Below are 15,353 nucleotides of genomic sequence, written 5' to 3' on the forward strand. Positions count from 1 at the left end.
ACTATCGCTGATAATGATTGACGCAACTCAATACGACAACGTTCTGCGAATCAATTCTAGTTAACCTGATGTACTGACTAAAATTTGCTATTTACACAGTATATGTAAATTATTATTTATCTTCGTTTTATATACTGATAGATATATGTAGATATGTTGTTAGTAGAATGATGCAAACTTATGTTCTCAAACTAAATTTCAATCTTGTTAAATCGAGCATAAATGAACTTTGAAAAACGAAATTCATAATAATATTTATTTTAATACAATATACTATAATAGCTTTAACTGTGGTATGTAATTTTAATATAATTTTATACGAGCATCTGATAATAATTACATCAAAAAATATTTTATACAAAATCCTTTGAAACATAATTATCTGTTTGAAGAACATCCAAATTATTGATGATTTTCCCGAATCGGGACCTGTGTCATCATTAGGGGCTCGTGTTCTACAAATCAATGAGTTCATTAGTAAAACCGTCGAGTATTCCTTTTCGAGGTCGGTCATGATACTAATGGGTGATCCGACTTAATACTGACCCTTGTTACGACGCCAAGAGTTCTTATCAAAGATATACGAAGAGTAGGTTTACTTTGTCACAAGATTTTTGTTTACTGCTTAATCTCAAAGCTAACAACAAATCAAACATGTCTAGGTATTTTTTTCATTTTGTGTTTAAATTTGTATGAAATCAATTTTTAATATCACCACTAAATATTAAGCTCTCTTGAAATTATTATTTTTAACGTGAAAATCAAAAAGAGCTTTTTAATAAAAATAAAAAAAAAACTTTTTAATACATAGAATGCAGCTAAGGGTTACTTTTAGGTGAAAACTGGAAAAGTAATATTTTTCAAAAGTTGGCACACTTTCCTTTTATTGAAAACTAGATTGCTATTGCAGTGATACTCCAAAAGTGAAGGGTACTGCATAGTTTAAATTTAAAATCCTATTTAGCAATAGGTTTTTGGATTTTCGCCAAATATTTTATACATTAAAAAAAAATAACAACTTAATGTCGGGCGGTCACTATTACTTAAATAAGGAAATATGCTTCCCCATAATTAGATAATTTAATCTTCAACAATATCCTTCTTCTTCTATTTTACTAATATTATAAATGCGAATGTTTAGATGGATGGATGTTTGTTTGAAGTTATCTCCAGAACGGCTTCATGGATCATGCTGAAATTTGACACAGATGTAGAACATAGTCTGGAAGAACACATTGATTACTAAGTATTAGTACGTTTAATTTTATAAACTTTACACACCACTTATCAACAAATACCGTGACTTAATAAGGGATCGTATTTCTTAACTAGATAGTAGACAATTTTAATAACAGTAATCGAAAGCATGTGTTAAATTTCCTGAACTATCGGTTGTATTTAACACAGCAAATGCTGGCAACTTGTCGAATTATTAAATTATTTATTAGCTAAGTGTCAGTTCCGTGTTAAACAAATTATGTGTTTGAACAATGTATTATTTGTCTGTTGGATTGTTGGCTTGTTTGTCGAATTTTCTCCGATCAAGGTGAATACCAAAACTAAAGAATAACAAAACAAATGTATTATGTAACCTTCCTTATTATGTTCTATATCTATTCGAAATTTAATCAAGATTTTAGTTTCCTATTTTTTTTTTAATTATCGTCTCCTGACAATAATAAAAACGACAAAACAAGAATTGACAAAATTGATCCAGCCGACCAAAGGAAATAGATATTTACTTTTCTAATATTTTACAATAATATGACTAATTAAATTATAATAGTATCTACGTATCTCTTTGTTAGAAAAAAAGTGAAGCTAAAAAGACCTTATTTAAATAGATAAAGCTTTTATAATATAAATATTATTGAAAAATAACAAAGACATTTTTCATATGATATCTCTTTGTATTCGTATCTTCTCAACTTGATTTAATATTAAACCGTCTTTTAATATTAAAATAATTTTAAAAGTCTGAATACAAACTAGTTGAGGCATTTAACATGTATTATTCAGTTGGGTCTTCAGTCATGAATACCTTCTGATTGGGAATTGCAAATTGCATCGATAGGAAATTTCATCTTCGAAATATTGAAGGCGTTGATCCGAATCTTGAAAGGTGCTTTGAACTATCGAACTTATGAATGCCTAGTATACTATTACCTTTGGAGTAGTAATGTTATAGATCTAATAGAAAATAACAACGGCTATAAATTAAAATCAGACTCATAATAATCTTACTAATATTATAAATGCGAATGTTTAAATGGACGTTTGTTTGAAGGTATCTCTGGAACGACTACACAGATCTTGATGAAATTTGGCACATATGTAGAATATAGTCTAGAAGAACTCATAGTCATTTAGTTTTTAATCCCGAGCGGACGGAGTCGTAGGCGACCGCTAGTATTAAATAAATTAAATACGTAATTTTATAGTTAGTATACTTTCTAGTTAGTTAGTATTTTTTGTAATTATGAAACCAATCTTCCATTATTTATTTTATGAACAAAGACAGAAAACAGCTACTATAATTGTTCCATCAACCTTTGTTATCATATCTTTTCATTTATTTATCACTTTTGTGCTTTAGAATTCTATTTATACTGCATTTCTTTAGATTACGAAATGAAAAATATGGCTTTGACATTTCTTATCGTTAAGGGCATACGTCGTTTTTCATTACTTGGGATATTTTCGTGAAATTGTGCTCAGAATTGGTGCTTCTTATCTGTGGAGGAACGTTGTGCGTTTGCGGAAAGGATCACAAGATGTAGTCACAAAAGATCATTGCTATTACATACATAGTATTTCTATATTATATGAAAATAATATGAATCAGAGAGAACCTAAAGTTTGTAGATATAGGTCGAGTTATTTAACAAGTCAATTTAAATTTAAGTCACGTTATCTTGTTATTTAAACATAAATTATCATTGTTTTAGTTGCCAGAAAAATTAATTTTTATAATATTCTTAAGGTAATTTAGCGATCAAATACCTGGGATGTTATATTTTTCCAGATTAACATATCTTATGAGGTCAAGGATGTATTTTTTATATTACTAATATTATAAATGCGAATGTTTAGATGGATGGATGTTTGTTTGAAGGTATCTCCGGAACGGCTGAACGGATCTCGCTGTAATTTGTCATAGATGTAGAACATAGTCTGAAAAAACACATAGGCTACTTATTTTTTTTTTTAATTCCGCGCGGACGGAGTCACGGGCGACAGCTAGTGTGAAATAAATCAAAAAATTCATATTCGGAATTCCATATTTCAAGTTACGGCTAAGCTACATCAAAACAAGTTCAAGCGACATTCCAGAAGTGACGTTGTAAAAGTAATAATAGCTCTAGGAAAGTTTCTTGCAGCGAGAAATTTTCTGGAACACAATTTTTCTATTTGAAAAATGATACGTAGCCAACGTAACAACTTATTCTCGTTCTAAACTTTGCTACGACTTTTAAAGTATACACTACTTTGATTGGATGTCACAATTTTTTATCAATTAATGATATCAATCTAAAGAAAACTCTTTAATTACAGTTTATATTGTACTAATGCTAGCTGTCGCCCGCGACTCCATCCGCGCGGCAAAATGTTTTATATCCATGCCAAATTTTATCAGGATCCGTTCAATTGTTCTGGTGATATCTTCAAACATCCATCCATCTAAACACTCGCATTTATAATATAAGTAAGATTATATATTTTATTACAAATGTCAACGTTTGGACGGATTAATGTTTGCTAGAAGGTATGTAGCCATCGGCTACGATGACATCGCTGATATTTGGCATAGATGTAGATCACAGTCTGGAAGAACACATAGGGTAATTATTAAAAATTCCGCTTACCGAGGCGTGGGCGACATCCAGTAATTAAATAAATGAAAATCATTGTTTTCACGTGTTACGTATTAAACTTGCAGTCGTCGAGTCACGTATTCTATTTACAAGAACACCTTTGTTGTGATCATTTTACGATTAGTACGTAGGGCTAAAGGTAATTTCACAAATAGCCATGCTCCGTGTAGACATTCTATACAACGATAAACATTTTATGTTCGATCCCTTAACAGACTTCGGAGCTTGTGATTGACGAATCGTATAATCGAAAAATAAAATGTTATTTCTATACTATACTAGCTCTGATGTAAATGTGATTTTTGTATTACTATCATACTAATATTATAAACGCGAAATGTTTAGATGGATGGATATTTGTTAGAAAGTATCGCCAAAGCGATGGAATGGAATCGCTTAAATTTGACATAGATGTAGATCATAGTCTGGAAGAACACACAAGCTAGTGAGTTTTTTTTTTGTAATTCTACGCGGACCGAGTCGCAGGCCACAGTTAGTCATGATTACATGTAATGACCTACCTTATTATTTGTTATTATTTCTGTCATGCTAAATTTTTGTATTTTAAATTCTAGATTCCTTATATTATATTTTTAACAAATAATAAGATTTTTTTATAAAATAATTTTAACAGATGCATACGTTTTAGTTATGAAGCAAAATAAATGTTAAATATAAAGTAAATAAAAACAGCATGTTATGTATAAGTCGCATGTTATCGCGCGTCCCCAGCGCCACCTGCTCCTGACTTAACTTGAAATTTAATTAACATAGCTCGGTGCACTTCACTAGATGAGACCATTAATACTACTTAGGATATATTTACATTCGTTCCGTAACTTATACAGCTTAAAGTTATATTTAAGCAAGTCTTGTGCAAGCGAATCCAAAGGAGTAAGCATAAAGCTATGGTGGAGCAAGTTAACTAATGAAAAAGAAAATTTAAGTAAACAAATTGAAAAGCTATACGATATTTTTATAAATATTTTAAAGATAACTAATATAATTAATACTAAAGTCTAAGGACATTAAAAAGTTGGTCCTTCGAGTTAGATATTTCTATTAACTTGTTTCATTTTAATTAATGAAATAATAAATGCCAAATCATATATTGTTATAAATGTTACTATGATCAGAAAGAAGAAACTACGAGAAGAAACATATGTTAGAATTTTATAAAAAAAGTAGGATATTCACAAAAAGAATAATTCGCTCATCATACATTCCTAATACAATGAACCATTAAATTGTTATTAAGTCTAATGATGTTTCTTTGTAGTATTTCGTATTCACAAAGCTAGTTGTTACGGCTTTTATGTTCTCTTATTACTTCAAAGGAAATTAGAACAAAAAGAAACGTAGAGAACATATTTTATTAAATTGAGTATATTGTTTTACATTATAAATTATAATCAACAATAGAAGACGCAAGCAACAACCACATCTGTTGCAAGAACGGGTTGGTTCACCCCGTTCAATACCACGACCACACAGACACTGTCGTGCAGTGACTTAGTCTGATGAGTGTACGTTTCGGAAGCTTAATTTTAGTCCTGTTTCCCTTCCTACCGTTGTCTTGTAGGAAAAGGATAGAAAGAGGAAGTGCATTTGACGGATCAGAGGACGCATAGGTAGAGAAAGTATACACCTGCGCGTTTTCGCCATCAATCGTATTACGAATATCTATGGGCAGAGGTCGCTTCGTTATTTCGACGAACGCAGGTGGCCGCAACTTTTATTATAAAAAGTAAATAAAATGAAAACTCTTCCATTATCTATAGAGCATCGATTTTCTCTACCCCGAGCAAGCCTTTTCTAAGCGTTCCCTTAATTGTGTTTAGTCAATTAGCATACGAAATTTCATTTACTTGCCTATGTAATTACTGGCTGTGCATATGTTCGTGGTTATTTACTAAAGATTCCCAGTTTATTACACAAGGATTTAAGTAACTTTTTAAGTAAAACTTTTCTTTAATCTTCAATGTTTAAAACCTAAATAAAAAAGTAAACTGATAATTTTTGGCTTTAAGTTTAAAACTGAACTCTTTACTTAGTCTATGAAATTTCAGTATTAACTTTTAAATAAAATCCGTTGAGCTACTTTGAGATTCATTAGCAATTATATGTCATTTCATCTCAGCGACAGATTGAGTTTTACTGCAAAGCAATGCAGTGAAACTACTTACCCTAGTTTTAAATTATTCAGTTTAGTTCCGCTCTTCCATACATTTGCATAACCATTCAATACTGCGTTCCTTTTTGCTTTAGTTAAATGCTCAATTAGAGAACTAGGCGAATCTGTAATTAAAAAGGAAAAACACATTCAACTTCATTAACGTAGGCTGGGTTAATGTAGTCAAAGAATCAAATTCACTTCCCATTTAGGATCAAATATCGTACAACGCGTTGATTCCTCGTTGTGTGTTCCTCGCGACACAAGGAAATAATTTTAGTTCCAAAGATTTACGTTGCGTTGTGTACAAAGGGTCTTATATTTCGAAGAAGTCGGTGAGAAATGAACTTCTTAAAATTATACAGAGTGCAAATAATGTACGAATTCTCAAAAAATACGTATAATGTTATGTAGCATTAATCCTATATTATAATAAACCCAAGTTCGTTTACCAATAAAACAATGCTTTGGCCCAGGGGCATTCGCGATCGTTCGCTATTGGCATTAAATAACATACGCGGGTCCCGCTGATGGAATCTATCACGAATGCATAGAATAGTTTACTATTGCCTCTGGCAGTTTGTTTATGAATAGATCGATTGCTTCTATGCATTACCTATTTATGGACTGCTTATTGATTTTATTGGATTAATATTAATGATATTATACTAATATTATAAAGCGGAAGAGTTTGTTTGTTTGTTTAAACGCGAAAATCTCAGGAATTTCTGGTCGTACTTGAAAAATTCTTTTTTTGTTAGATAGTCCATTTATAGACGAAGGCATTAGGTTATACAATATTACGCTGCGACCAGTAGATTTTTTTTAATTCTGCGCGGACGGAGTCGCGGGCGATAGCTAGTTATACTAATATTATAAATGCGAAAGTTTGGATGGATGAATGTTTGTTAGAAGGTATCTCTAGGCTGCATGAATCTCGCTTAAATTTGGCATAGATATAGGAAATAGTCTGGATGAAATACTGATTAAGTTTTATATAAATTCCGCGCGGACGGAGTCGCGGGCGTAGGCTGGTTTAGATATAAAATGATTTAAAATAAGAATATAACTTTAGTAATCGTGGAATAACATCTACTGTGTACTTTAGGCAAACAATAACAGTACCAAGGGAACGAACTCTTCGGTTATTGTGTATTCTCTGTTCACGCGATAATTATAAAACTTTGTCGCCATAAATATAACGCAGGACGGGCGGTTGACCTAAAACAAAATATAATTTGAAATTCATGTAACTAAATAAACCAAACTTTGTAAATTATTGTCCCATTAGCCTTAATTTTCGCACAAAAGTCATCTTTTTGCGAACATAATTTGATTTACATTTTCAGATTTACACCATCAATTTTAAATAGTTACGTTAAACTCTTCTTATTTAATGTGAACACTAACTGTCGCCCGCGACTCCGTCCGCGTGGAATAAAAAAAACGTAATAAGTTCTCTCACACTATGTTGAGTCGTTCCGGAGATATCTTCAAACAAACATCCATCCATCCATCCATCGAAACATTCACATTTATAATATAATACTTATAGTAAAATAATTAAATGTCTCAGTAGACATATTTAAAAATAAAAGTAAATACTTTTGAGATCAAATAATTATTTACGTATTTCAGGACTTTTTCGAGTTTATCCAACAAAGGTCTAAAAAGGCGGGGTAAAAGTTTGTTTGGCATTCTTAAGTATCAGCTTTATAAATACGCTTATTTATTTAAAGAAGAAAACGTGTTTGAAGATAATTAATTAAACAGACATTCCTTTAACATTTTTAAAATTCGTGTACCACATCCATTCATAATAAAGTAGAAGAAATATTGTAACCAAAATAAAAAGCAAATGCTACGATTAATTAATACCGAAGGATATCTGTTAAATCGGCGACACCTCTACAAAGATAAGGTTGAGTTTAACTTAGCCTGCTTTTGCTTAAACCAATTACCGGTACAGTAAAGTGGCAGGTGGCGGCTCGGCTTAATTGTAGATAAAGGTGGAAATTACTTGTACTAATTTAAATTTTTATACTTTCATTTGTATATTATTTGAAGCATGACTTTGTTCTTTAATGTTGTATTGTGTTGTCTCAATTAACGCTATCATTTACTTCTTGTTTTATTATTTAAAACTAGCAGTTGCCCGCGACTCCGTCCGGAATTTTAAAAAAACGTAATTAGTTCCAGACTATGTTCTACATTTATGCCAAATATCAGCGAGATCCCTTTAGCCGTTTCGAAGATACCTACAAACATCCATCCATATAAACATTCGCATTTATATTATTAGTAATATATTAAAAAAATTGCGACAAAAACCACTTTCCAGTGGTTTTTGCAGTTGATTAGATGATGGCCTATCTTCATGTACCATTTAATGTCTAGCAGGGTCAGCGTGCATCAGATCATAGGATCGGTCAGAAGATTGGTCATCATAGAAGTCAGGAATCATGTCTAATTGCTAAACGTTGGTCATTCAGGTGACCGTTGTGTGTAATCTTGCTCTGTTTGGGGCATGTTTATGTTTGTTGTTTGAACATTGTTACAAGATCTGGCAAAGCTAACAGTCCGTACGTGGGACGAGCAATTAATTTAGGTGTGCTTAGTGAAATTAGGAATTTCATTTGCCTACCACGTTTTATGCGACACATATTATAGTTCTACAAAATATGCAACCGACCGTGGGTTTCTGAGACCAAAATCTCCATGTTTTTCATCTTCTCAGAAACCAACAGTAAATGTTTCGCTAAAATAATAACTTTTATACATTTAATAAAAGCGCAATTTTTCAGATTTTCTTTTTAAAATTAAGACAGAGATGACCACTTTTTGCGTTGTATTAAATAAAAATAGCAAACATACAGTGGTTAAGAATTATATAAAATATTTAAAACTAAACGTCTGGTTTTAAAAAGCTTGCAAACTTCGGATAGAGTAAACATGGTCTGTGAATGGAGACTGAACTATTCTATGCATTCGTTATTGATTCTATCTGTTGACCTAACGGTTTTATTTAGCACCCAGCGCGATGCACACAAAACGAATAGCGCTATAAATATTAGATTAAGTATTCTTTCTTCATCATCATCATCATCATCAACCTTCCCTCATCCCTATCGAGGGTCGGCACAGTATGTACTCCTCCATACATCTCTACTAGCCGTCATATCCGAGTCTACCTCTTTCCTACGCATATCCTCTTTCACACAGTCATTCCATACTTTGTTTGGTCTTCCTCAAATATGCGTGAAAAAGTTGCAGAGAATGCAAACAAGGCAAGGAAAAATTTCATTCATTTTCATCATCAGCTATACGTCCCCACCAAGGGGCTCGGAGCCTACCTTAAGGGTTGACTAGGCCATAATCAACCACGCTGGCCCAGTGCAGGTCGGTTGACTCTACGCATATCTTTTGAATTTCTTTTAGATATGTGCAGGTTGCATCACGATGTTTTCCTTCACCGTACGAAAAATAAATTAACAAATTGTAATTTATTATTTATCCCAACTAGAGTTAAGTAAAAAAAAACAGTGGAATCAATGCAATCACGCTTGCATACATTATAAACTGGGTAAGACAGTATGGTTAAAACAACTATATTCATATTGAGTTAATCTTACCGTGGGTTTATGAGTATAAAATATCTGTATAATATAAAAAACATATCATTCCAATCATTATCTTTGACAACACAGAGATGACAATATGTTTAATCTGAGAATTGGACTCAGAAACCTATGTTTAATAAAAAAAATTAAACAGGATGTATGCAGTACATGTAATGGAGTAATATATCACATGAACTACTCGTAATCGACTGATGAGTGACAGATTGTCATTACGAGATTGGAACATGATTGATAGGTTCTCATGTTCTGATTACATTTATAAGCAAACTCTTGAAGACGTGCGAGGCCTTACTTCGAAATGCTGAAGTAGAAGCATTTTTTTTGAGAATTAAGTAATCATAACTCGTTTAGTACTTTTAGACATTTATTAATTACAATCCTTAGGTGCGAATGTGCCATTACATTACAAAGTCAAGTATCAGAATGATTAGTGAGGGGACATAAACGTCGACATTTTAGTAAGGCTAGTGCATATAGTATATTTTCTTCCTAACAGTTGTATGTCCTCAAACGAATAACTAATGACCCAAATTTATTGAAATGGTATATTAAAAACTAGCTGTTTCCTGCGACTCGATCCGCGCGAAATTAAAAAAAAACTTAATTTGTAGCCTATATGTTATTCCAGATGTTCTATTATATCCATGCCTAATTTGATCCAGATCTTTTAAGCCATTCTGCAGATTACTTGTAACAAACATCCATCCATACATCCAAATATTCGCAATAATAATATTAGTAAGGTTTAAATAGTTTAATTTTCATAAGCATATCTTAACTAGGTACATTAGTTGAACGTAAAATAATTGCTGGTGAATTAATTCTTCTATTTGTCTACTAAAATTAATTAATTTATCTTAAATAACATTCACATTTGAATCAACATCACTGATACCATTTCTCGTAGATTAAATACGGTAATATTCAGAAAACATTTAAACTGAAGACGTCAGAATCGTGTTAATATTTCTCGCGTTCTGCAATACTTCTCATCAATCATACACGCCACTGAATGCAATTTGCTCGCAAGTAGAAAGATTGATTGATAACTAACAAATGCTCTCGCATCAAATTCCTAGAATATGGTCATGCCAAATTTATGATAAATGTTACAAATATATTTCTCTGTTATTTTTAATAGTTCTTAATCTTACTTCTTACTAAGATTATATTATACATAAATGTGAGTGTTTCGATTAATGGATGGATGTTTGTTAGAAGGTGTCGCCGAAACGACTCAATGGATATCTATGAAATTAGGAACAGATGTAGAACATTGTCTGAAAGAACACATAGGCTACTTATTAAGTATTTTTTTAATACCACGCGGATGAAGTCGCGGACGACAGCAAGACAATAACTGGCTGTTTCCCGCGACACCGCTCTATTCTTCTAGACTATGTTCTATATCTATGTCAAATTTCAGTTAGATCTATCGAGTCGTTTTGGAAATACCTTCTAACTAACATCCATCCATTTGTTTAAACTGTAGGATTTAAATTGGTTAGGAGTAAGATTTGGACATTATGCATTTTGTAGTGTATGCATAAACGTAGTGTTGTTTGTCTCGAGCGTACACGCCATAAGTACATGCCCAGTTTAAATATTTTCTGCAACAAATGTTTATCGTTTTCTTATTTATATATCTAGCGTAATAGATGTTTTCGTGTGGCTATTTAAAGGAATTAGAGGAGCAGATCACGTGCGGGGCGTTTGCCAACATTGATGAGTTCATGGTCGTGTCGTGAATACAATTTAATGGCTGCGAGATTGCAACCATACAATACATACATCGCTCGTTATGTTCGCCGCATTGGGAATCCGGAGCTCACATAGCAAATAAAATCTTCAACGAAATACCGCTCAAGTTGTTTGTTTTATGTTGACTTACATATTGAAACATATTTTGTTTTATATAGATACAAGCTGTCGTTCGCGATGCCGTCCGCGAGAAATTAAAAAAAATAGTAACCTAAGTGTTCTTCCAGTCTATGTCCTACTAAACATTTCAGCGAGATTGGTTTAGCTGTTCTAAAGATACCTTCATACAAACATCCATCTAAATATTCTCATTTATAATATTAGTCAGATACTAAAGTAACAGTCGGTTTAAAAATGATTTAGAATTTAAAAACTTGAAATGAAATAAATAAAATACATTATCTTTAAAATGTAATATTTTTATTAAGTGCATTAAGAGAGCTATGTTAAAGTAAATTATCATTTCCGTACATATTCATATTACCTAATAAATTAAAGTAACAAGTAACGTTGTCTGTATTTATTTTACTACGACGTATTACGACGGCACTAATATTCTTTGAAACATCTCATCAAGGCGTTGAAATTCAATTCAGTGTAGATGCGATTTTGCTTGGAGTTCCATCGATTTCTTACATCTTATTTTATTATTCATAGATTTGCAGCATCTCGCGTTCTGCATTCAGTCTATATGCAACTGCAAGCGCGCGTCCATAACATTTGCATGTCTAGTAATTTTAAAAATACTCCCGCATAAATCTGAGACGAGTAAATAAGTTATAAAATGCTGTCTTATTGCATTTTAGTCACGTTTTATGCTTCAAGTAGCTAAAATACTGATATGTTATTATAAACATCAATTGACTGATGAGTTATTATTGCACCTAATTCTTCATTTGTAAAATTTGTCGATGCTTCGCAGAGCGGATTACAACGTAACTCTATTAACTCCTTTCTACTACTTACTTAATCATTACTTACTGGCAGTTGACTTTCGATTTCGTCCACACGTAATTAAAAAAAAAAAATAAATATAGCCTATATCACGCGGGATATCGTAGCTTATCATTGATAGAATTTTATAAATTGGTTCAGTAGTTTTGGAGCCTATACAATGCAAACACACAAACAAACAATCAAATTTTACTACAGAGATATCTTAATAAATACAAAAGTTTGGATGGATTGACGTATAGATGAATGTTATCAAGTAACTTCACGATTGAATACATTTGGATGTTATTTGGAACACAGATAAATTACAGTTTGGAATAACGAATAGGATGCTAACATTTTTTAGTTCCACGCGGACGTAGTCAGGGGCAACTAGCTAACCATAAGACTTTTGTCTTTTATGTAATTTTACAAAGTACAAAAGTAAATTTTTGAACAAAGAAAGAAATTAATGAAAGTAGATATGCGGTATATTTTACATTTAATCCTCCGCAGCGGACATAAGGATCCAGAATAAAAATACTTCCGAAGCCTATCTACCTTTTACGTATATAACCTAAATCCCGGTTCCGTGTGTATATTTTAATACATTAGCGCAGAACGTTGAATAAAATTAACCCCGCGGTGAATTAAGATTAACAAAATACATTAACTGGTTTTATTTTAATGACTTACGAGGGATTCGCCTTTCTTAACTCTTCATCTCTTATGTGAGGAACTAACGCAACGTATTTGATGTTCATCGATTTATCGATTATTCCATACTGGCTGTTGCTCGCGACTCCTTCCGTGCGGAATGAAAAAAATTTTATTAGTAGCCTATGACTTCAAGACTATGTTCTATATCTATGCCAAATTTCAGCGAGACCTATACAGCCGTTCTTAAGATACCTTCAAACAAACATCCATCCACCCATCCAAATATTCGCATTTATAATATTGGTTTAAAATTGCAAGCCAGCGGTAATAATACTTGGGAACGCTTCTTCGTTTGCTGTGTTGTGCTTCGGTTACTGTGACAAAAATGAGATAGGCAAGTATTTATCTAGTTTTCTATGTTTATTCGTGGATTCTATTAAATTTCCAGTACTTTTTATCCTTTAATTTTGTTACATAAATTCGTTTCTTTTTATATAAAAAATTGCGCTTCGTAAGTTTTAATAAAGATCTTGACTACGAAAGACGAGTCGAACTTTGGCGTCTTTGTAAAACTGTACATAAAGAAAAATCCCTTACCTAAAGAAACTTGGATACCTGTAATGTTTAAATAAATGTTTTGAATTTCATGCTTAGTGGAAGAGAAACGTAAAGGTCGACGATAAAAAAGAATCTTAACATGATTAAATTCAGGCATTTGAAAAGAGCTCTTAATAATATTAAGGGTAAATAAATATAGAGCTGAAAACATTTTCTTTCTATACTAACAATTTTAAATACACATTACGACCTTGAGCGTCGATGGCGCAATAGTTAACTGCTGTACTGGGACGAGACCGATACCTATACGACCAGGTTCGATGCTCGCCTTGTATTGTGTATTTTTCGATTTTATAATTTCATATGTCTGACATTCTTAAGTTAGCCAACACGCATTAAGTCAGCGTAGTTGGCCTAGTCAGGCTAACTTGGGTTGGATCTGAGCCTCTCAGTGGATTTTGTGTAAGAGGATATGCATAAGAAGGGAGTGAATTTAGATATGAAGAGTAATAGAGTTGTATAAGTAAAATACAGGATGATGGTACAAGTAACGTTAGAACTGAGAAATTAAATATGAATGATTCAAAAATGAATTTATTATACATCCTTATTTCTATAATTATATATAGTCTTAAATCTATGATATAAAATAAAATATTAAAAAAAACGAATAATTCACCAAAATATGTTATTAAAAGGAGTCCCTTTAGGCAAGGTCCCGAAGATACTGGCAGCGTTCCCCCTCTGTACAGCTAAACTAATTCTTTGACCGAGATAGCTGCCAGCTCTTCGGTCCCCTGTGATGTCGATTATTTTTTTGGAAATGTCCCTAAAAAGTCTTAAAGCGCTAGGACCCCAAGGACCAAGGGTCTCGACGCCGAATGGGACAAAATGATATTCGGAGCCTAGACCCCTGTATTTGCATGCTTTTGCATTTTCAGCCGCTTCACAAGCCGCACCCGCTCTGTTGTTGGTTACATGTAGATGGAAAGGGGCCAGCGTGTCTGAACAGGTTGCATCACATACCAGCACCCGACCCATCTTCCATGGAAATTATATTATTAGATAATATTAATTCTGTTTTAGCATTAATTGTATCAATCCCTTAGTAATATAATTTTAATTCAAATACATGAGTCCTCGATAAAATCGTTCGCTGTTCAATCTGTATTTGATATAGAGAATCCGTTCCACGATTTACATGCAAATAGAGGAATGTCCGGTTATTCGCTTTATTTCAATATCGCATCGAGTGCAGTTGCTAATACAGCCCGGAGGCCGGCTACATGCCCCGTGTTACAGGGATTTTGTTCGATTATTAATTTCACTGTTTGTTTTATTTTAATATCTATTCTTCAAAGGTTTTAATTGAATTTACATTTTCAATATAGTACACTACATTTAAGTGTTTAATTATCATAAGATGCCATATACAAAAGAAGAAAAAAAAAACAGACGTATTGATAACCTCCTTTTTTTGAAGTCGGCTAAAAAGTAGGATCATACACGGCACACGCGGTAGCGTTCTAAAGTAAGCAAAGATTGACAATTTGCCTTGAAAATGGCACATATATTATTTTCTATTTTAAGATCATCTGTACCTTTATCTTCGTTGCCCACACCTCATACATACATTGATTCCATCGAGAGGGTAGAGTCTATCTTTAATTAGAGGGATTCAGTCTTGCTCCATTACTTATCAACCACTATGTTTAACTAAAACTAAAAAAAAAACTAACAAAAAAGTGAAAT

Source organism: Papilio xuthus, unplaced genomic scaffold, assembly GCF_000836235.2.
Source record: "Papilio xuthus unplaced genomic scaffold, Pxut_1.1 DF826115.1, whole genome shotgun sequence".
Classification (NCBI taxonomy): Eukaryota; Metazoa; Arthropoda; class Insecta; order Lepidoptera; family Papilionidae; genus Papilio; species Papilio xuthus.